Source organism: Saccopteryx leptura, chromosome 4 (genome assembly GCF_036850995.1).
Source record: "Saccopteryx leptura isolate mSacLep1 chromosome 4, mSacLep1_pri_phased_curated, whole genome shotgun sequence".
In the NCBI taxonomy this organism is placed as follows: domain Eukaryota; kingdom Metazoa; phylum Chordata; class Mammalia; order Chiroptera; family Emballonuridae; genus Saccopteryx; species Saccopteryx leptura.
Genome location: NC_089506.1, coordinates 55,765,634 through 55,789,464, shown reverse-complemented (window position 1 = coordinate 55,789,464; position 23,831 = coordinate 55,765,634). Strand labels below are relative to the sequence as shown.

Below are 23,831 nucleotides of genomic sequence, written 5' to 3'. Positions count from 1 at the left end.
TGAAGAATTGATGCTTCTCATGTCTCTCCATTTCTGTCTGTTTCTATCTGTCTCTCTCTGACTCTCTTTCTGTCTCTGTCCAAATAAAAAAAAGAAGACAATTGTTACTGGAGGAACTGATGAGAGGATATCACAACCCGAAGGAGGTCAGTTGGGGCCTCATCACGTAAAATAAGTCATTTCTTATAAGACTATTGGACAAGTGAGCATGGAGAGAGAAAATGAGGAAAGGACTAAAGAGGAGCTTATGGTGCTATGTCAAATATTTCATGTGTTTGGAACAAGTACAGGATGTATCCAAGTGGATGGGGCCCCTACATCCCTTGTGCAGTCATTTACTGTATAAAGGAATTAATTCATGAACATCACTGTTGTTTCTTTTCAATTAGTTTATTAAAATGAGGGTACCAGTTCTTAGTATCATCATCCTTAAATTGTGTTAAGAAACTATTAGTCATGATAATTGTCAGGAATTTGATTTTCTGCTTAGCACTTTACTAAATTCTAAAGTGATTAGTGCTTAGAGGCAAACAGAGACTTTCTTATTCTTAAAGACAAAAAACAAACAAAAATAATGAGCCATACATCTTGGGGATATTTCTTCCACTGTTTAAAGTAGTATTGCTTTAAATGGTGCATAATATAACACAGTACTCTTTGAAAATCCCTAATGTGCAGATGCATTTGAAAGTACCCCGGTGTCTAGTTTGTTCCAGTTAACATTGTTTTGAATGGGAGCTGGTTGAAAACTTGAAGAAGGATGAGTGAAATGGCTATTATGGCTATTATTTGAACATGTAGTTGTTACAACGAGAAGGTGAAAATTATTAGAAAGGCAAGTTATTTTTCATGAACTTGAAGACCTGGTCCAGAACTCTTATTAAAGTGGACGTTAAGTGGAGTATGTGCCATTCGCTTCCTATGCACAGCGAATGACTGATTTCCTTGGCCTAACTAATAGAATATTTTTCTACTGAGCTAGGTGCAATTGTATTATTGTTGGAATTCTCAGCATTACATTTTAATAAACTTTTTGCATCTCTTTATTAATGAAGTTAAATAAAATCAGAATTGAAAATCTCTGCTGAAATACTTACCTTATCACTCTTCCAAAAACTCTTCCAGTTTCCCATAACTGCTCTGCTTAGAGTCAGCAATAAATGCACATTGGCTCAGATTGACGCTTCTTTCCCAGACTCTTTCTGTCTCAAGATCAAGACTATTTTTCTTTAAATTGGAAAAATTTCTAAGTAACACCCTTAAAACATGAAATCATCACAAAATTCATTACTTGAGATGTTTCATTTAGAGAAATGATCATGATGACAAGCTCTGTACACAAGTGAGATTTTTCTGTCTTTAAGCTCTTAATGTATAGTTTGCCTTTAAAATTAAATTGCCTCCTTTTCTAAATCAAACACAGATTAAACAGACACATAATTACTTTCTGGATAGTTTCTTTGCCACTAGAGAGATATAGCATATGTTTAGAATCATGGTTATTATTGTTTAATTTTAAGAGATAAAATAAGAGAATAGTTATTAAGATAAAATATCATCTGTAACCTATTAAGTTAATATATGGTATGTTTCCTTTCAGGTTTTTTTTCTCTCTCTGTATGTAATAATACTATTTGAACTTAAATTTAACATAAGTTTTGAAGATGAGTGAATGGATACCAACATTTGCTCTGAGCAAAAGACAGACAAGTTTAGTTGGCAAATTATTCATATTTAAGGCAATAATTAGCTGGTATTTAAAACATGTACTGTAGAAAAATATATCTGCACTGGATTAACTGTCCTAAATATAGCTGAATATTTTTAAGAGAGTCCTCAAAGGCATTCTCAGTAAAAAGCTGTCTGTCCTTAACTTGAAGGATCTAGTTAGTAACATGAGAGAGAGAATATGCTTGCACAAATTAATTGAAGGCCTTAAAAAGCAGAGTAGAGATTTAATTAAAGACTGTTTCCTATAAAAATTGTGCGAAAAAGGCAATGTCAGTTGCACAGGATGTGTTTTATCTTACTGTCGGAAGTCAGTGCTGGGCACTGGTTGGAAGCACAGATGTGGTGGTCAGATCCACCCAGCTTCCCATTTATCAGCTGACTGGGATGGGGTAAAATACTTAACCTCATTAAGAGTCTCAGGCTTTTTCATCTTTAAAGCAACCAGTAGTAGTGTCTGGCTCATATGGTTCTGGTGAGGATTCGATGAGATAGTGCATGCCTTGTAGGTTACTGGGATATAGATTAATACTATCAAACAGGACTGAATCATGTGTATCTAACCATGTAATTATGAATAAATCAGAGATTATGTTATCTAAGCAGGACAGAAATTTGGGAAAAGGCTAAAAGCCATCTTAGAATTCCATATTTTAAAAAGAATAACTTTGGGGGGCGAGGAAGGAGAGGGGGTGGGGGAGGGGAGGGGCACAAAGAAAACCAGATAGAAGGTGACAGAAGACAATTTGACTTTGGGTGAGGGGTATGCAACATAATCAAATGTCAAAATAATCTGGAGATGTTTTCTCTGAACATATGTACCCTGATTTATCAATGTCACCCCATTAAAATTAATAAAAAAGAATAAGTTAAACATCTCTGTGTGTAGAGTAATAAATTTCTCATTGCTTAAAATTGGAAGACTGACTCAGAAGCACTAAACTTCAGAATAATTTCCCTTCCGTTTTCAACTAGAACTTGCCTAAAGTAAAAAAAATAAGTTTTTGTTGTTTCATAAAGGAGAAATTTGAATTTTAAGCAGTTAATGCTTTCAGTTGTTTTTAAATTTATATAAGTTTTTTAATTGCTTGTTAAATTACTTTAGTTGCGATTGATTGTGTCTCTGGGAATGGTTTCTTCCTGAGCACTCTTTTCTCTGCCCGGACTTTCTACCACCTCCACCACGTTGCCACCAACAGACTGTTGATATTTTCTTGATTGATGGAGGTGTGGTTATTTTATCTTTTGACCTTATAAAATAATGAGTGCCCTTTTTGTTAAATCAATAGGAAGTGCTTCTGTGTAAATACTTCATTAATATAGATGGTTAATGGCAAACTTGGGACAGTTTATGTAGCTGAGAAGCAAAGCACCTGCCCATATTAAAGAGATGTGTGACCCATGACCACAGTGACACTTGAGACAAAGTAGAATTTCCACAACTGGTAAGATATCATATCTGCCTTGTGTTTCACTCAGAGCTGTGACTCATCTTTTTTTCCCAGCTATGTTTTTAGGGATTTCAGTGTGTTGCATGCTGGGTTTCTGAGACGGATATTTGCTTTCAGGGAGTTTATCCTGAGAGCAACCCCTGTTTGGAGGCACAGGAAGCAGCATTGAGGTAAGGGGAAAAATTGAACTTCCCCCAGATTGACACAGGGGTATCAGCTGTTTTTACTCTGCATCTGCCTGGAGCTAAAATGCCCCTTCATAGCAGTCCCAGATTAAAGCAAGGGGGCCAAAATTTTGTATCCCAGAATGGATCAGATAATTGGATGCAGGCTGCTCCAGAGTGAGGGCAGAATTTTAGGCAAAGCATCTCCCATCAGCTAAGGTCAAGTCCTGGAGAGAGACTTAGCTGTGAGTTGTCAGCCACTAACTCTACTGGCAATGGGAGATTAATCCTTCCCTTTCATTCATTCCTCCATCCTGAAGCCGGTTTTGAGGGCCAGCTGTCATACCTACTATACAGTTCAGCCTGAGGAATGAGCTCTTAAATTTCCACCTCATTTGTAAATTCTATAAAATCTGCTTCCAATAGTAAAAATGGTAAACTGACATTATTATGATCAAGTTTAAAACTGCAGGTAATACTGAGGTTGCATTTGTTTTGTTTTGTTTTTTTGTCTACAGGTAAAAGAAAAATATCTAGGAGAGAAGTTGTTAGTTTTACTAGTCTAACATTTTCATTAAAATATTTTATTCTGATTTAGCTTTGCTGATGGATGCCTTGACTTCTGTGTGACATATTTCAAGGGGAAGGATGTGGAAACAGAACCACATGGGGCAGAACTATGAAGTTACTGGAAATACTAGGCCCCTATCCAGGGAAACACCATTCTTTCTCCATGGCTGTTTGGTCACAGGACAAAGTGCACTCTGAATCTTTTGCACCCACCTCTCCCATGACACAGCCTGCTGGACCCCAGTGTTATATGGTTTTGATACATCTGCCACATTTAGGGATGGGTTGAGGGTAGGGCAAGTGAGGCACTAATTTTGGATGCCAAGTTAAGGAGTGGTCCAAAGAAATAATATTTTAATGCAATATTTAAAAAATCAAAATAATGTTTTTTTGTGTGACTGATCTCTCACCAATTCTTCTCTTAATCACTGAATACCTATTTCCATTCCCTAAGGAATAAATTCCAAAATTCTCAATATGCATCCAAAGCCTTTCGCCCAACATGGCTGTTACAAGTCTCATCCTTTCCCTAACCACACCTCTACAAAAAAGTTACCAAATATCACCAATATAAATAGCTTGTCACATCTGCTCCCAGCCTAAGAAGTTGGTGCCCTGCAGCCAGTGATTGCTTTGATTTTCTTCTCACATTTCTCCTCTTGGAGAGTGAATACTCCTAAGGCAAGGTTTAATGGAAAATCATTTTCTTTTGCACCTCTACCATGTTTGGTTACAGAAACTTCTTCTCCACTTTGAAACCAATGTGTTGACATATGATTATGTGTTTAAATATCTTCTCCCAATAGGCTTTTGTTATTGAGTAATAACATTAGCACTAATGAAATTTATAAGAGAAACTGTTCATTATAGTCCTTCCTACAGCCTAGGAATGTGAAAATGCTTTAAATATGATATTTTATTTGATTTCAGTAGTTTTATACTATCACACTATCATTTCATACTGCAATATTTCACATTATTGATGGTTAATCTATGAATAAATAAAGGTTCAGATAGCCTTCAACTCTGCATGAAGCTATGTTTATCTTTATGCTACCAGCCTGTAGCACAGCAATAGCCAGAGTCACACACAATTCTGTGAGTGAAAAATGAATGCTTAGATGGCTGTGATCAGACAGAACTAGTAGAAACACAGATCTTCTGTTACATTAATACAGAAAAAAGAAAATACATGTGCAGAGTTATAGTCATTTTATTTTTAATAAAGTTTTATATAAATTGATATTCCTTGGAAGTAAAATTTTAAATAAATATAATGACTTTGTTTTGCAAAATCATCATTCACACCGTGATAATGTTAGCAGTGTTCTAGTGAAATTGAACTGAAATATAGCTATATAAATTAGCAAGGTGTAAATTATCTGCCATCCTAGTTTTGAGAAATTCTGATAACATTATTAAACTGAAGCCCCAGTTTGTTTTTAAAGTGTCAAGATTTTATATTCATTATTTTGAGCAGGAGAAAAGAAAGTATTTAGAAATTAAATGGATGTGCAATCTTACTAAGGATTTATGTGTGCTATAATAATATATAATGTAAGGTATTAATCATCCAGTCAGCGAGACTTTTAAAAACTGGTATGGGATAATAGTATGGGAAATATTGGGCCTGCTAATTTCAGAGAAAGTGGGTATTAAAGTGAGGACACGCTGAGGAGAGAGCGCCGCCTGACTAGGAGCATCAAACAAACAGAAATCCGCCTCCTGCCGTTGCAATTTATCCAAAGAGCGAAGACTCTTTCCGTCTCTCAGGGATGAAAATCTATATTCTCTCTGCTAGAATATCATCTGTTGCAAATGTTCACTGTCTGAAGATTAAAAACCCTTCCACTCTAGAGGTGGATTTTTTATTTCCTGGCCTTGGAGACAAATAGAGGGTTTTTTTTTCCCTTTTCTTTCTTTATTTTTTTATTTTATTTTACCTTCAACTTATATACGTGTGTTCTGAATTCATACCTCAGAGATTCATAGGGGTATATTCGCTCATGAGATCATTTCTTTTGGGATGTTTGTCTCATATTCTTTTGAGGTTCACAAGAAATCCCGAGGAGGGGACTGTTGCTAGGTGTTTCTTTGGCATGAACCCTGCCTTTCCCCTTATAGAGTTACAGCAAAACTTCTGTGCAATATTGGTGTAAATAAAGACTTTAAATGCTAGAGAGCATAAAACAAATTATTATTTTGAAAATCACAGATCTAATATCGTTTCACTCATTCTACAGCTAAGGGACCTGAGTCCTGGAAGTCACACTGTTGGTTGCTGGTGGCACTCGCACTAGGCTGTATGGCACAGGGGCCTTTGAGCCCGGAGTCTGTATCTTCTCTCAGCCCAGAATCCTTCAACTAAACCTAACCACCTTTGTATGGTGGCTGTGCTCTTAAATAAATGCTGACTCAATTGGAATCACAGGCATTACCATACCCTAGATAAAGAGGAGGACTAAGTTTTTTTCTAAAGTGACCTGTATTTTTTTTTAATTTTTATTTTATTTATTCATTTTAGAGAGGAGAGAGAGACAGGGGGGAGGAGCTGGAAGCATCAACTCCCATATGTGCCTTGACCAGGCAAGCCCAGGGTTTCGAACCGGTGACCTCAGCATTTCCAGGTCGAAGCTTTATCCACTGCACCACCACAGGTCAGGCGTGACCTGTATTTTTAATTCTGCCAATGAGCGCGCTGAGCACACGTCTGAGGCTAATTTCAGTATTTTTAGTGGACTGCAGTATTCACACATATTTCTGTCACCTTCCTGTTTCCTCAAAAGAAAAAAAAATCTTCCCTTTATGAGGCTTCGGCTTATTTATTTATTCCATCAATTTCATCACCACCCCAGGCCATGAAGAGTATTTCTACTTACAGTAAAGTGAAAACTTGACACTAGTACTTGGTTAGTAATAGGGACAATAGGTGAAGGATAGGGGACCTGTCCGAGGGGCTTGTTAACTGACAGTCCAGTGCCTAAGGCAAACATTTCAGCTTCTGATTGTTTTACTTAACTCTGGATAATTGCTTTTGTCCTTCCCTTTGTACCCTGTCTCTAGCGCCCTACCAAACCATATGGCTGTTGGGTTAACTCTACAGCTGATTAAAACACGTGTTTGTTATTCAGGAGGACATTAGACTAGTAGCTTACAGACATTCTGGAATGATGGTCTCCATCTCTATGTTAGTTACTGTTTTAAGAAAAGGGACGCTCAATTGCCTTGTAGTTGAATTCTCAATATTTTTGTTTTCTTCTGCACTGTAAGTTTGAGATGGGCAAGGCAGTGCATCTCCTGTGGGCTGAGTGTCTGTCACATGCAGGTGCCTTGGCCCACACCAAAGAAATGACAAATAGGAACTTCTGTCAACTAAGCTAGTGTGTCCTCGGAAGTGCTCAGCTACCTATGGAAACCACTACTGCAGAGTACACATTATCCTCACCCTGAGGATTTGATCAATATGTGAAAACTCCAGGGATGCCTTTTTTTTTTTTTTTTTTTTTTTTTTTTTTTTGCTAGCTTGCTAATACATAGAAAATATTCCTTATTCCAGTGTGCCTTGGGCAAGGCTGCAGTCAAGGTGCTGTGACGGTTTTACTATAGCCCTTGATTGGAGCATGAAGAATTCTTTTTGGGAAGGGAAGCACTAGTGGTAAAATAAGCAAAATAAATAATTAAGGTAGAGTCACATCATTGAAAAAGAGTAATATTTTTTCTTAGTCACATGTCATCAACTAAATGATCCTTTTTTTTTTCAGTTTTCTTTGGGATTGTTTTTTTCCTAATGCAAAGAAAGAAGCAGAGGTGAGATATATAATTAGGGTTAAAGTGTTCATTTCTATCTTGGTTATTATATTTTGTATCATTAGCATAATATTAGTCTTGAAAGTGAAAATTGAAAGAAGTTAGGAAATTGATTAAGTGGATAGATGGTAACATTTTGACATTTGCAAAATTAACTCTGTGAGCTGGGCCTGAAGAAAGCCAAGAGAAAGTGACTTGGGAAGTTCCATTAGTAGAAATCTGTAGCTGGGAAGAGATGACATAGCGGGTAGCAAGATGGAGAGAGGTAAGACAGACTGAGTAACTTGTGGAGTGGACCCAGCAGGTCTGAGTCTGAGAGTCAGCTGTAAATAGGAGCAAGGATCAGCAGCTATACTGAGCACATAATTTTCTTGGCAGACTCTACCCATGATAACACCAAACATCACTATCGAAGTCCTGCTTGTTTGCTCTTTGTGCCTCAAGAAAATTCTGAAAAGTGTTCATTTTATGGAGCTTTTACATTTCCTATTTTTATAACTTTTTGTTTTTATGAAAGAGCTATATAATTACTAAGCTATCTGCATTTAACACTATGGAGGAACTAGTTTAATTCTTTCATAAAATGGTATTGAAGGAGATAGTTTTTCACTGTTATACAAATTTAAAAAAATTAGCTGATAACACTCAGACTGGTAATCACAGATACAGATATTAGAAGGCTGATAGTGAGAAAATTAAGCTTCATTGTACCACTACAGTTTTGTGTTAGAAATTTCTACCAGAAAGTGTTTTGGGAAAAATATGATTTTTTAATTTTTTTTTAACAAAAAGGAACTACCTTTCCTACTGTAGTATATTGAATTCAGGAAAATCTGTTGATACTTTTATAAAGCAAGCAGCACTTTAACTATAATGAATTCAAGGTACTACTATTTTTAATGTAAGACTAAACACATTTGTAATTATTATGCTAACATAACATTTGTTATGAAGCATTTATGTTGACCATGGAATCAAGTTCTATGAAACACATAATTTATACCCTTCAGGAATTTATGTCTATTTTAAGCCAGATTGGGAGGAGAGATTCATTATCAAAAGGGCACATTTACTGATGAAATGTAGTGGAAATATAAAGTTTGGCTATATAATGTCTCCATAAAGTCCTTGTGCACTTTTAAACTCAAATAACTAAGATGATAAATATTTAAAGATTCTATCTATAAACAGATAAAAGCAAGTTAAGATAGAAGCTATACAGTTTTGTGCAGAGAGCATGATAAATGAAAGATAAGTGAAAATTAACTGAAGTTCTATCAGTCAGGAGAAAAATATTCTGCTCAATTGAAAATTCACTTGCAATTTGTGTTTATCATATTCACAACAAACATTCTTAAAGTCTTGAAATCTTATATATACTTTATAAAAGCCACCCCTGAGGAATTACCTGAGAAGGATAAATATAATATATATGCTATGAATCTCGATGTTAACCTGTCAATGAAAGACAAGTTTGGCATGAAGAAAAAGATGGTTAATGTTAGCTTTGAAAATAATTCTGGATAAAAAGAGAAAAAATATAAAAAAATATTTTTTCTAAAAATTTTATTTAGAAAATTAACTTTAACAGGATGAGATTGATCAGGAAGAGTACATAGGTTTCAGGTAAACATTTCTATGGCATTCTATACCCATCATGCAAAGTCAAATCATTTTCTGTCACCTTGTATTTGTCTCTCTTTACAACTTCCCCCATCCTTTCTCCCCATCACCTTTCCCTATGACAGGGGTCAGGAATCTTTTTGGCTGAGAAAGCCATGAATGCCACATATTTTAAAATGTAATTCCATGAGAGCCATACAATGACCTGTGTACGTTAGGCATTATCCAATAAAAATTTGGTGTTGTCCTGGAGGACAACTGTGATTGGCTTCAGCCAACCGCAACCATGAACATGAGCGGTAGGAAATAAATGGATTGTAATACATGAGAATGTTTTATATTTTAAGGTTATTATTTTTTTAATTAAAGATTTGTCTGCAAGCCAGATGCAGCCATCAAAAGAGCCACATCTGGCTCATGAGCCACAGGTTCCCGATCCCTGCCCTATGACCTCCTCTCCTTGGTAACCACTACACTTTTATCTATGTCCATGAGTTTCAGTTTTATATCTCACCTATGTGTGAAATCATACAGTTCTTAGCTTTTTCTAATTTACTTATTTCACTCAGTATAATGTTCTCAAGGTCTATTCATGTTGTCGTTAATAGCAATATGTCTTCATTTCTTATTGCTGAGTAGTATTCCACTGTATATATGTACCATATCTTCTTTATCCAATCCTCTAACTATGGACACTTTGATTGTTTCCATGTCTTGGCCACTGTGAATAATGCTGTGATAAATATGGGGGTGCATATGTCTTTACATACTAATGTGTTTAAATTTGGGGGGTTAATACCCAGTAGAGGGCTTGCTGGGTCATATAGTAGTTCTATTCTTCATTTTTTTATTTTTTTGGTTCATAATGGTAGTACTAACTTACATTCCATGAACAGTTAATGAGGCTTCCTTTTTTTCCCACAGCCTCTCCAACACTTGTTATTACCTGTCTTGTTGATAATAGCCAGTCTAACAGGTGTGAGGTGGTATCTCATTGTAGTTTTGATTTGCATTTTCCTTAATAGCTAGTGAGGATGAGCATCTTTTCATATATCTGTTGGCCATCTGTATGTCCTCTTGGGAGAAGTGTCTGTTCAGATCCTCTCCCTATTATTTAAATGGATTGTTTGCTTGTTTGTTGCCAAACTTTGTGAGTTCTTTATATTTTTATATAAATATATAAGGGGTATTAACCCCTTATTAGAGCTGTTGTTTGCAAGTATCATCAGCCATTTAGTTGGCTGCCTATTTGTTTAGTTAATTTCTTTTACTGTGTAGAAGCTTTTTAGTTTGATATAGTCCCATTCATTTGTTTTTGCCTTTACTTCCCTTGCCTTTGGGGTCAAATTCATAAATTGTCCTCTAAGGCCAAGGTCCATGACCTTAGTACCTAGATTTTTTTTTTATATAGTTGACTGTTTCAGATCTTATGTTTAGGTTTTTGATCCATTTTGAATTAATTTTTGTGCAGGGTGAAAAACTGTAGTTAAGTTTCATTCTTTTGCATGTGACTTTCCAATTTTCCGGGCACTATTTATTGAAGAGGGTTTCTTCTCTCCATTGTGTGATTTTGGCTTCTTTGTCAAAGATGATTTGTCTATAGATACGTAATTTTATTTCTGTACCATTGTTCTGTATGTCTATTTTTATTTGAATACCATCCTGTTTTGATTATTGTGGCTCTTTATCATAATTTAAAGTCAAGTAGCATAATACCTCTGGCTTCATTCCTTTTCCTCAGGATTGCTTTAGCTATTCAAGAATTTTTATGGTTTCATACAAACCTGGTGATTTTTTGTTTGCTTTTTTTTCTTTAAAAAATAATGAGATTGGGATTTTGGTGGGGATTTTATTATATTTATGTATTGCTTTGGGTAATATGGCCATTTTAACTATGTCGATTCTTCTAATTCATGAACATCGAATATTTTTCCATTTCATTGTGTCCTTTTCAATTTCTTTCAATAATGTTTTGTATTTTTAAGTATATAGATCCTTCACATCCTTTGTTAAGTTCATTCCCAGCTCTTTTATTTTTATTTATTTTTGTTGCAATTGTAAACGGAATTGTTCTTTTGAGTTCATTTTCTGAAGTTCTACCTTTGGCATATAAAAAAGCAATAGACTTTTGTATATTGATTTTGTATCCTGTGACTTTACTGTATTAGTTTATTGTTTCTAATGGTTTTTTGGTGGAATCCTTGGGGTTTTCTAATATACAGGATAATGTCATCTACAAAATGTGATAACTTTACTTCTTAGGAAATAATTCTGGATTAAGTTTTTTAAAGCATTTATCCCAGACCATGAAGAGTTGCTTTCTTTCTGAAATCAAGAAACACTAATCTGGAACAATAAATAGATGATACTAGTGGTATTGTGATGATAAAATGACTAGAAAAGAAAAAGTCTCATATTGTTTTTTTAGTCTATATAATGGATCATGGGACTCCCATGAAGTTTAGTGATCTTTCACCTAAAATGTGCCCATAAAAGTTAAACAACAACAACAAAAAATTTAAAAAAATCTATACTCTTAGTTGTATCACTGGATGCCACTATCAAATACAGAATCTTTATATGGGATATTTGATTATACTGACTCAGAATGAGACAAAAGATGTTTTTCCAAATTTAATTTAACTAATACTTACAGATCACATCCTGCCAAGTTTTTTTTATTTTCTTATTTTTATTAATTTTAATGCAGTTACATTGATAAATCAGGGTACATATGTTCTGAGAAAACATCTCCAGATTATTTTGACATTTGATTATGTTGCATACCCCTCACCCAAAGTCAAATTGTCTTCCATCACCTTCTGTCTGGTTTTCTTTGTGCCCCTCCTTTCCCCCCACTCCCTTTCTCTCCTTCCTCACCCCCTCCCCTCCCCCTCACCCCACCCCATGTTACCATCACATTCTTGTCCATGTCTCTGAGTCACATTTTTATGTCCCATCTATGTATGGGTTCATATACTTCTAAATTTTTTCTGATTTACTTATTTCACTCCGTATAATGTTATCAAGGTCCATCCATGTTATTTTAAATGATCCGATGTCATCATTTCTTATGGCTGAGTAGTATTCCATAGTATATATGTACCAAAGCCTTTTTAATCCACTCATCCTCTGATGGACACTTGGGCTGATTCCCAGATCTTCACTATTGTGAATAATGCTGCCATAAACATGGGGGGTGCATTTCTCCTTCTGGTACCATTCTATGGTGTTCTTGGGGTATATTCCTAAAAGTGGGATAGCTGGATCAAAAGGCAGTTCCATTATCAATTTTTTGAGGAATCTCTATACTGTTTTCCACAGAGGCTGCACCAGTCTGCATTCCCACCATCATTGCAGGAGGGTTCCCTTTCTCCACATCCTCACCAGCACGTATTCTGTGTTGTTTTGTTGATGAGCGCCATTCTGACTGGTGTGAGGTGATATCTCATTGTGGTTTTGATTTGCATTTCTCTAATGATTAATGATGATGAGCATTTTTTCATATGCCTATTGACCATCTGCATGTCCTCTTTGGAGAAGTGTCTATTCATTTCTTTTGCCCATTTTTTGATTGGATTGTTTATATTCCTGGTGTTGAGATTTACAAGTTCTTTATAAATTTTGATTATTAACTCCTTTTCAGACATACTGTCAAATATGTTCTCCCATTGTGTAGTTTGTCTTTTTATTCTGTTCTTATTGTCTTTGGCTGTGCAAAAGCTTTTTAGTTTGATATAGTCCCATTTGTTTATCCTGTCTTCTATTTCACTTGCCCGTGGAGATAAATCAGCAAATATATCGCTGCAAGAGATGTTGGAGAGTTTACTGCCTATGTTTTCTTCTAAGATGCTTATGGTTTCATGCCTTACATTTAAGTCTTTTATCCATTTTGAGTTTATTTTTGTGAATGGTGTAAGTTGGTGGTCTAGTTTCATTTTTTTGCAGGTAGCTGTCCAATTTTCCCAACACCATTTATTAAAGAGGCTGTCTTTACTCCATTGTAAGCTCTTACCTCCTTTGTCAAATATCAGTTGTCCATAGAGCTGTGGGTTTATTTCTGGGTTATCTGTTCTGTTCCATTGATCTATGTACCTGTTCTTATGCCAGTACCAGGCTGCTTTGAGTACAATGGCCTTGTAGTATAGCTTGATATCTGGAAGTGTGATATCTCCCCCTTTATTCTTCTTTTTTAAGATTACTGAGGCTATTTGTGTTCACTTTTGGTTCCATATAAATTTTTGGAATATGTGTTCTATATCTTTGAAGTATGTCATTGGTATTTTAATTGGTATTGCATTGAATTTATAAATTGCTTTGGATAATATAGACATTTTAATGATATTTATTCTTTCTAACCATGAGCACAGTATATGCTTCCACTTGTTTGTATCTTCCTTGATTTCTTTTATCAATGTTTTATAATTTTCCAAGTGCAATTCTTTAGTCTCCTTGGTTAAATGTATTCCTAGGTACTTAATTTTTTTGGTTGCAATAGTGAAGGGTATTGATTCCTTAATTTCTCTTTCTGACTGTTAATTGTTGGTATATAAAAATGCCTCTGATTTCTGAGTATTAATTTTATATCCTGCCACTTTGCTGAATTCATTTATCAAGTCCAGTAGTTTTTTGACTGAGACTTTAGGGTTTTCTATATACAATATCATAAAATCTGCAAATAAAGATAGTTTTACTTCTTCTTTTCCAACTTGAATGTCTTATTTCTTCTTCTTGTCTAATTGCTGTGGCTAGGACTTCCAAGACTATGTTGAATAAGAGTGGTGAAAGGAGGCACCCCTTCCTTGTTCCTGATCTTAAGTGGATGGCTTTTAATTTTTGCCCATTGAGTATGATGTTGGCTGTGGGTTTGTGATAGATGGCTTTTATCATGTTGAGTTATGTTCCCTGTATTCCCACTTTGTTGAGAGTTTTGATCATGAACGGGTGCTGGATTTTATCAAATGCTTTTTCTGCTTCTATTGAAATTATCATGTAGTTTTTCTCCTTCCTTTTGTTTATGTGATGAATCACATTGATTGATTTGCGAATATTTTACCAGCCTTGTCTCCCCAGAATAAATCCCACTTGATCATGGTGTATAATTTTTTCCATATATTGTTGGATCTGGTTTGCTAATATCTTGTTGAGGATTTTATCATCTATATTCAGCAGGGAATTTGGCCTATAATTTTCTTTCTTTGTGTTGTCTTTGCCTGGTTATAGAATCAGAATTATCCTTGCCTTATAAAAGGAGCTTATAAGTCTTCCTTTCGCTTGAATTTTTTGAAATAGCTTGAGAAGGATAGGAGTCAGTTCTTCTTTGAATATTTGGTAGAATTCACTTGTGAAGTCATCTGGCCCAGGGCTTTTATTTTTTGGGAGTTTTTTTTTATAACTGTTTCGATCTCATTTGGTGTAATCAATCTGTTTAGGTTTTCTGATTCTTCCAAATTGATTTTTGGAAGATTGTATGTTTCAAGGAATTTGTCCATTTCATCTAGGTTGTCTATTTTTTTGGCATACAGTTCTTCATAGTATTTTCTTACAATATTTTGTATTTCTGTTGTGTCAGTTGTTATCTCTCCACTCTCATTTCTAATTTTATTTGAGTCCTCTCTCTTTTTTTCTTGGTGAGTCTAGTTAAAGGTTCATCGATCTTGTTTATCTTTTTAAAGATCCAGCTCCTAGTTTCATTGATCCTCTGAATTGTTTCTTTAGCCTCTATGTCATTTATTTCTGCTCTGATCTTTATTATTTCCTTCCTTCTACTACATTTGGGCTTTACTTGCTGTTCTTTTTCTTGTTCTTTTAGATGCAGGGTTAAGTTGTTTATTTGAGCTTTTTCTAGCTTCTTAAAGTGTGCCTGTAGTGCTATGAACTTCCCTCTCAGCACTGCTTTCGCTGTGTCCCATAAATTTTGAGTTGTTGTATGCTCATTATCATTCATTTCTAGGAATTGTTTTTATTTCTTCTTTGATCTCATTCTTAATCCATTTTTTATTTAACAACCTGATATTTAGTTTCCATGTGTTTGAGAATTTTTCAGTTTTTCTGTTGTGGTTGATTTCTGCTTTCATGGCATTTTGATCAGAGAAAGTGCTTGATATGATTTCAATCTTCTTAAATTTGTTAAGACCACTTTTGTGCCCTAACTTATGGTCTATCCTAGAGAATGTACCATGAGCACTTGAAAAGAATGTATATTTGCTGCTTTAGGGTGAAACGTTCTGAAGATATCTATTTAATCGAGTTGATCTAGTGTTTTCTTTTTTTTTTTTTTTTTTTTTAATGTTCATAACTCTTTTTTATTTCAAATTTCTCTCCTTTCTTTTTTTTTTTTTTAAATAAATTTTTATTAATAGTAATGGGATGACATTAATAAATCAGGGTACATATATTCAAAGAAAAGATGTCTAGGTTACCTTGTCATTAAATTATGTTGCATACCCCTCGCCCAAAGTCAGATTGTCCTTCGCCACCCTCTATCTAATTCTCTGTGCCCCTCCCCCTCCCCCTAACTCTCCCCCTGTCCTCCCTCCCCCCACCCCTGGTAACCACCACATACTTGTCCATGTCTCTTAGTCTCATTTTTATGTTCCACCAATGTATGGAATCATGTAGTTCTTGTTTTTTTCTGATTTACTTATTTGACTCCTTATAATGTTATCAAGATCCCACCATTTTGCTGTAAATGATCTGATGTCATCATTTCTTATGGCTGAGTAGTATTCCATAGTGTATATGTGCCACATCTTCTTTATCCAGTCTTCTATTGAAGGGCTTTTTGGTTGTTTCCATGTCTTGGCCACTGTGAACAGTGCTGCAATGAACATGGGGCTACATGTGTCTTCACGTATCAATGTTTCTGAGGTTTTGGGGTATATACCCAGTAGAGGGATTGCTGGGTCATAAGGTAGTTCTATTTGCAGTTTTTTGAGGAACCACCATACTTTCCTCCATAATGGTTGTACTACTTTACAGTCCCACCAACAGTGAATGAGGGTTGCTTTTTCTCCACAGCCTCTCCAACATTTGCTATTACCTGTCTTGTTGATAATAGCTAATCTAACAGGGGTGAGGTGGTATCTCATTGTAGTTTTGATTTGCATTTCCCTAATAACTAATGAAGCTGAGCATCTTTTCATATATCTGTTGGCCATTTGTATCTCTTCCTGGGAGAAGTGTCTATTCATGTCTTCTTCCCATTTTTTTATTGGATTGTTTGTTTGTTTGTTGTTGAGTTTTATGAGTTCTTTGTAAATTTTGGAAATTAGGCCCTTATCTGAGCTGTTGTTTGAAAATATCATTTCCCATTTAGTTGGCTGTCTGTTTATTTTGATATCAGTTTCTCTTGCTGAGCAAAAACTTTTTATTCTGATGTAGTCCCATTCATTTATCTTTGCCTTCACTTCTCTTGCCATTGGAGTCAAGTTCATAAAATGTTCTTTAAAACCCAGGTCCATGAGTTTAGTACCTATGTCTTCTTCTATGTACTTTATTGTTTCAGGTCTTATATTTAGGTCTTTGATCCATTTTGAATTAATTTTAGTACACGGGGACAGGCTGTAGTCGAGTTTCATTCTTTTGCATGTGGCTTTCCAGTTTTCCCAACACCATTTGTTGAAGAGGCTTTCTTTTCTCCATTGTGTGTTGTTGGCCCCTTTATCAAAGATTATTTGACCATATATATGTGGTTTTATTTCTGGGCTTTCTATTCTGTTCCATTGGTCTGAGTGTCTATTTTTCTGCCAATACCATGCTGTTTTGATTATCGTGGCCCTATAATATAGTTTAAAGTCAGGTATTGTAATGCCCCCAGCTTCATTCTTTTTCCTTAGGATTGTTTTGGCTATTCAGGGTTTTTTATAGTTCCATATAAATCTGATGATTTTTTGTTCCATTTCTTTAAAAAATCTCATAGGGATTTTGATGGGAATTGCATTAAATTTGTATATTGCTTTGGGTAATATGGCCATTTTGATTATATTTATTCTTCCTATCCAAGAACAAGGAATATTTTTCCATCTCATTGTATCTTTTTCGATTTCCCTTAACAATGCTTTGTAATTTTCATTATATAGGTCCTTTACATTCTTTGTTATGTTTATTCCTAGGTATTTTATTTTTTTTTGTTGCAATCGTGAAGGGGATTATTTTTTTGAGTTCATTTTCTAATATTTCATTGTTGGCATAGAGAAAGGCTATGGACTTCTGTATGTTAATTTTGTATCCTGCGACCTTACTGTATTGGTTTATTGTTTCTAATAATCTTTTTGTGGAGTCCTTCGGGTTTTCGATGTATAGGATCATATCATCAGCAAAAAGTGATACCTTTACTTCTTCTTTTCCAATATGGATGCCTTTTATTTCTTTGTCTTGTCTGATTGCTCTGGCCAGAACTTCTAGCACCACGTTAAATAAGAGTGGAGAGAGTGGACAACCCTGTCTTGTTCCTGATTTAAGGTAGAAAGTCCTCAGTTTTATGCCGTTTAAAATGATGTTGGCTGATGGTTTATCATATATGGCCTTTATCATGTTGAGATATTTTCCTTCTATACCCATTTTGTTGAGAGTCTTAAACATAAAATTGTGTTGTATTTTATCAAAAGCCTTTTCTGCATCTATTGATAAGATCATGTGGTTTTTGTTCTTTGTTTTGTTGATATGGTGTATTACGTTAACCGTTTTGCGTATGTTGAACCATCCTTGAGATTCTGGGATGAATCCCACTTGATCATGATGTATTATTTTTTTAATATGTTGTTGTATTCAGTTTGCCAGTATTTTGTTTAGAATTTTAGCATCTGTATTCATTAGAGATATTGGTCTGTAGTTTTCTTTCTTTGTGCCATCCTTGCCAGGTTTTGGTATGAGGGTTATGTTGGCCTCATAAAATGTGTTTGGAAGTATTGCTTCTTCTTCAATTTTTTGGAAGACTTTGAGTAGAATAGGAACCAAGTCTTCTTTGAATGTTTGATAGAATTCACTAGTATAACCGTCTGGGCCTGGACTTTTATTTTTGGGGAGGTTTTTAATAGTTTTTTCTATTTCCTCCCTGCTGATTGTTCTGTTTAGGCTTTCTGCTTCTTCATGACTCAGTCTAGGAAGGTTGTATTGTTCTAGGAATTTATCCATTTCTTCTAGATTGTTGTATTTGGTGGCATATAATTTTTCATAGTATTCTACAATAATTCTTTGTATATCTATGATGTCTGTGGTGATCTCTCCTCTTTCATTTTGGATTTTATTTATTTGAGTCCTGTGCCTTTTTTCCTTGGAGAGTCTTGCCAAGGGTTTGTCAATTTTGTTGATCTTTTCAAAGAACCAGCTCCTTGTTTTATTGATTTTTTCTATAGTTTTTCTGTTCTCTATTTCATTTATTTCTGCTCTGATTTTTATTATCTCCTTTCTTCGGCTGGTTTTGGGTTGTCTTTGTTCTTCTTTTTCTAATTCCTTAAGATGTGAAGTTAAGTGGTTTACTTCGGCTCTCTCTTGTTTGTTCATATAGGCCTGAAGTGATATGAACTTTCCTCTTATTACTGCTTTTGCTGCATCCCAGAGATTCTGATATGTCGTATTTTCATTTTCATTTGTCTGTATGTATCTTTTGATCTCTGCGCTTATTTCTTCTTTGACCCATTCATTTTTTAGAAGTATGTTGTTTAGTTTCCACATTTTTGTGGGTTTTTCCCCCTCTTTTTTGCAGTTGAATTCTAGTTTCAAGGCTTTATGATCAGAAAATATGCTTGGTACAATTTCAATTTTTCTAAATTTGCTGATATTGTCTTTGTGGCCCAACATATGGTCAATTCTTGTGAATGTTCCATGTACACTAGAGAAAAATGTATACTCTGTCGCTTTGGGATGAAGTGTCCTGTAGATGTCTAGCATATCCAGGTGTTCTAGTATTTCATTTAAGGCCACTATATCTTTATTGATTCTCTGTTTGGATGACCGATCTAGAGCCGTCAGCGGAGTATTGAGGTCTCCAAGTATGATTGTATTTTTGTTAGTTTTTGTTTTAAGGTCAATAAGTAGCTGTCTTATATATTTTGGTGCTCCTTGGTTTGGTGCATATATATTAAGGATTGTTATGTCTTCTTGATTCAGTGTCCCCTTAATCATTATGAAGTGACCATTTTTGTCTCTGAGTACTTTTTCTGTCTTGTAGTCAGCATTATCAGATATGAGTATTGCTACACCTGCTTTTTTTTGGGTGTTGTTTGCTTGGAGTATTGTTTTCCAGCCTTTCACTTTGAATTTGTTTTTATCCTTGTTGCTTAGATGTGTTTCTTGTAGGCAGCATATAGTTGGATTTTCTTTTTTAATCCATTCTGCTACTCTGTGTCTTTTTATTGGTAAGTTTAATCCATTTACATTTAGTGTAATTATTGACACTTGTGGGTTCCCTACTACCATTTTATAAATTGCTTTCTGTTAGTTTTGTATCTAGTTTGATTCTTCTCTTTTGTTTTTCTATCATTTGTTTCTGTTTGATTGTGTTCCATACTTCTTTCCTCTGTTGCTACCTTTTTTAAGTCATGTGTTTTTGTGGTGGTTTTTTCTAGGGTGGTTACCATTAAGTAATGAAAAGGGTACCTACCATATTCATTGTAGTACCCTATCTTATAAGTATTTCTGCACTTCATCGTCCTTTGCTACTGTTAATCTCCATTCTCTCCCCCCTTTTTTTTCCTTTGGTGTCACAGTTTAAGTTTGGTTTTATTGTGTTCTTGGTGGAGCTGTTACTTGTGGTGTTGTTTTCTTTTGTTCTTTGAATCTGGTTGGAAAACCCCCTTTAGTATTTCCTGGAGTGGGGGCTTTCTCGTGATAAATTCTCTCATCTTTTCTGTATTTGTGAATGTTTTTATATCTCCTTCATACTTGAAGGATAGCTTTGATGGGTATAGTATTCTTGGCTGAAAGTTCCTCTCTTTCAGGGCTTTAAATATTGGGGTCCACTCTCTTCTAGCTTGTAGAGTTTCTGCTGAGAAATCTGATGATAATCTAATAGGCCTTCCTTTATATGTTGTACTCTTCTTTTCCCTGGCTGCCTTGAGAATTTTTTCTTTGTCATTGGTTTGTGTCAACTTTATTATGATGTGCCTTGGAGTGGGTTTGTTGGGGTTAAGAAAACTCGGTGTTCTGTTTGCTTCTTGAATTTGAGGCTTTAGTTCTTTCCACAGGCTTGGGAAGTTCTCGTCTATTATTTGTTTGAGTATATTCTCCATTCCATTTTCTTTCTCTTCTCCCTCTGATATACCTATTATTCTTATGTTATTCTTTCTGATGGAGTCAGATAATTCCTGTAGGGCTTTCTCGTTTTTTATTATTTTTGAGTCTCTTTCTTCTTCTCTCTGTTGTGCCTCAAGTTGTTTGTCTTCTATTTAACTAATCCTATCTTCAATCTGGGTTGTTCTGCTAGCTAAGCTTGTTACCTCGTTTTTCAGCTCGTGAATTGAGTTTTTCATTTCTGTTTGATTTGTTTTTATAGTTTCAATTTCCTTGGTAATATATTCTTTGTGTTCATTGAGTTGTTTTCTGATCTCCCTATATTGCCTTTCTGTGTTTTCTTGTATATCTCTGAGTATTTTTAAGATTTCTATTTTAAATTCTCTGTCATTTAGCTCCAAGGCTTCCAATATGTTAAGTCATTTCTCCATAGATTTTTCCACATCTATTTGTGTTACCTCTCTTTCTTTTGTATCCATAATATTCGATTTCCTCTTTCTTATTGGCATTTGAGGGTGGTCTTGTTGATAGCACTAATTAGAATTAATAAAGAGTAAAAAGTAAAAAAAAACAAAAAACAAAAAAAACAAAAACAAAAACAAAAAACCAAAGGGTAAAACACCCCACAAAAAAAAGCAGTAATAATTTATTATTTCCCCCTTTTTTTTCTTTCTTCTCCTTCCCTCCTCTCCCCTCCTCAGGGAAATATCGTGCCTATAATGGAGGGCCTGGTTTGCGGTGAAGAGTTTAAGGGGCAAAAAAAAAAGGGGAGTAGGGACCTACTAAATGTAAAAAAAAAAAAAAAAAAAAAAAAAAAGGAAGAAAATCTTAGACAAGCATAAGTTGATCTGCCTGCGGGTGATGGTCAACTAAGAGATATAATGAGAGGGATAAGAGGGAACCAGAAAAAAGGAAAAAAAAAGGAATAATAAAGAAGAAAAAAATAAAAATAATAAGTAAAAATCTGTTGTATTAAGTGGAGCGAAGACCAAATACAATGGAGACCTTGGGTTGGGAGAACCCAAAATGCCACAAAAATAAACTAACAAGAAAAAAACAAAAACAAAAGCGAAAAAGAAAAATAAAGCCAAAAAAAGCCTTGAGTCCCAAATTAACTAATTTGTTCGTGATTGAGGATTAAATGGGAGGAAAGTAAAACGAGAAAAGAAAAAACGAATAGAGAGGAAAAAATAAGAAAAAGAGAAAAACGAAGGAAGAAATAAAAAAGGAAGAGAAAAAATCAAAATAAAGCAAAAAACAACAACAACAAAAAAAAACAAAAGAGGAGAGAGTGAGAGTTAAGTGTCCTGGAGTATAACCCCAAAGGAGGGTGAGGATGAAGAAGAGAAATAAAATGTAACACTTATGGGTTGTGTAGTTCAAGAAAAGGGAAGCATAAGATGGGCAGAGAATAGAAGGACCGAGGTGGAGGAAATAAAGGCAATAGGATAGAAGAAACAAACAACAACAACAACAAAAAAAAAAATTAGTGGAACAAGTTGTAAAGTCTGTGGATTTTTCTTGATTTTGAGATGTTAACTTCTTCTTTTTTCTTTTCTCTCCCTCTTCCTGGTCGGTGACTCTGTACCCCAGGCTCTGCCCATGTGTCACATTTAGGTAGGGATTTGCAGTTGATGGGATTCTATGGCAATGTCATATAATTGGCTTTAGTCTTGCTGGTAGTCAAGGCTTGTTGGCGTTTGCAGGGTCCAACGATGAGAGAGTTTGCTTTTGTGGATTCTCTCTCCTAGTCCCCCCTTCCTGAATTAGCAGCCTGGTGATCCAGCTATAAGGCTGCCACTGCTTCTGCCTGGGGAGTAAGAGGCTCAAAGAGCTGGGAAATCCCCACTCTATCCCCACTCAGTGCAAGGCTTTGGGAAGGGCTCTGGCAGTCAGGGCCTCCAGTGTAATCAGGCGGGGGTGGGAGTCAATTGTTGTCAAGGTGACTGTTCAGCGCCTAGCATTCAGTTGGACCTCTCAACCCAGGCTTTCCACACTTTGTAGCCTGTTTTGGCTGGGAAGAAGAGGCACTAGTCTCTGCTTGCGACTAGTGTAGTATAGATCTTATTATCTGCCAAGTCCTTCTTGTTAGCGTTTATCCCTGAATATGGAGGCTCTATCAATCAGAAGTTGCCCCCGCCCCTTTAGCGAGAGGCACTAAAAAATATCACGCCTCTTGTCTTGGGTCGGTGAACTGAGAGAGATCTTATTAATTAGAACCGAGGGTGCGCAGATTTCACGGGTTAAGTTAATTTTAGTAATTGGGTCGCAGCTGTGCTCCCGAAGGTATTTCAGGCTGCCTGCGCACGCCCCTCCCCCAACGCTTGATTGTTAGCTTGAATGGCTGGGTGAGGTGCCCCGCCCGCGGAGAGAATCTCCCAAGTAGGGAATACCGCCCTGGGGCCTCTCCCGCTCCCCGTGCGCGGGCCGCTGGGAACGTTAGCGGTGCTCGGTCTGCAACCAGACCGGGCGCGCGCCAGCCGCTGCTCGCCGCTCCGGAGTGTGGGCGGTGCTCGCGGCGGCGGCTGGCGGCGGCGGCTTGGCGGCTGGCGGCAGCCGCTCGCGGCTGCTGCTCGCAGCTCCGGAGTGCGGGATGACTTACCACAGGCGCACTTCCTCGCGGCTTGAATGAACGTCCCTGCGGTAGCTTCTTCCACACCCTCGTCTCTCAGATTCAAGTGATAACAGTCCTTTTGCTTTCAGTTTGTGTGGAACTCCGTAATGCTCTGAAGATAAATTTTCCTGTTTCTAGTTGATAAATTTGTTGAGATTTTGGGGAGATCTGTCGGACGCGCTGCTCACGGCGCCATTTCCGTGACGTCACTCTCGATCTAGTGTTTTCTTTATGCTTTCTGTTTCTTTGTTAATTTTCTTTCTTGATGATCTATCTAGTGATGTTAGTGTGGTATTAAAATCCCCTACTATTATAGTATTGCTGTTGATCTCGCCCTTTATATCCATCAAAGTCTGCTTTATATATTTAGGTGCTCCTATATTAGGTGCATAGATATTTATAATAGTTATATCTTCCTGTTGGATTGCTCCCTTTATCATTATGTAGTGGCCTTCTTTATCTCTTACTATAGCCTTTGTTTTAAAATCTATTTTGTCTGATATAAGTATTGTTACCCCAGCTTTTTTTTCATTTCCTTTTGCATGAAATGATTTTTTCCATTTTTTTTTTCTTTTTTTTTTTTTTTTTTTTTTTTTTACCTTCAGTCTATGTGCATCTTTTGTTTTAAGGTGTTTCTCTTGT

The 23,831-nt window shown here is 35.8% G+C and overlaps 1 protein-coding gene across 1 annotated transcript in view; it reads left to right on the top strand.

Annotated features, from left to right (window-relative positions):
* Positions 1 to 23,831, top strand: part of GPC6 (glypican 6) — a 1,355,246-nt gene that overhangs the window by 221,523 nt on the left and 1,109,892 nt on the right. The window lies entirely within an intron of this gene.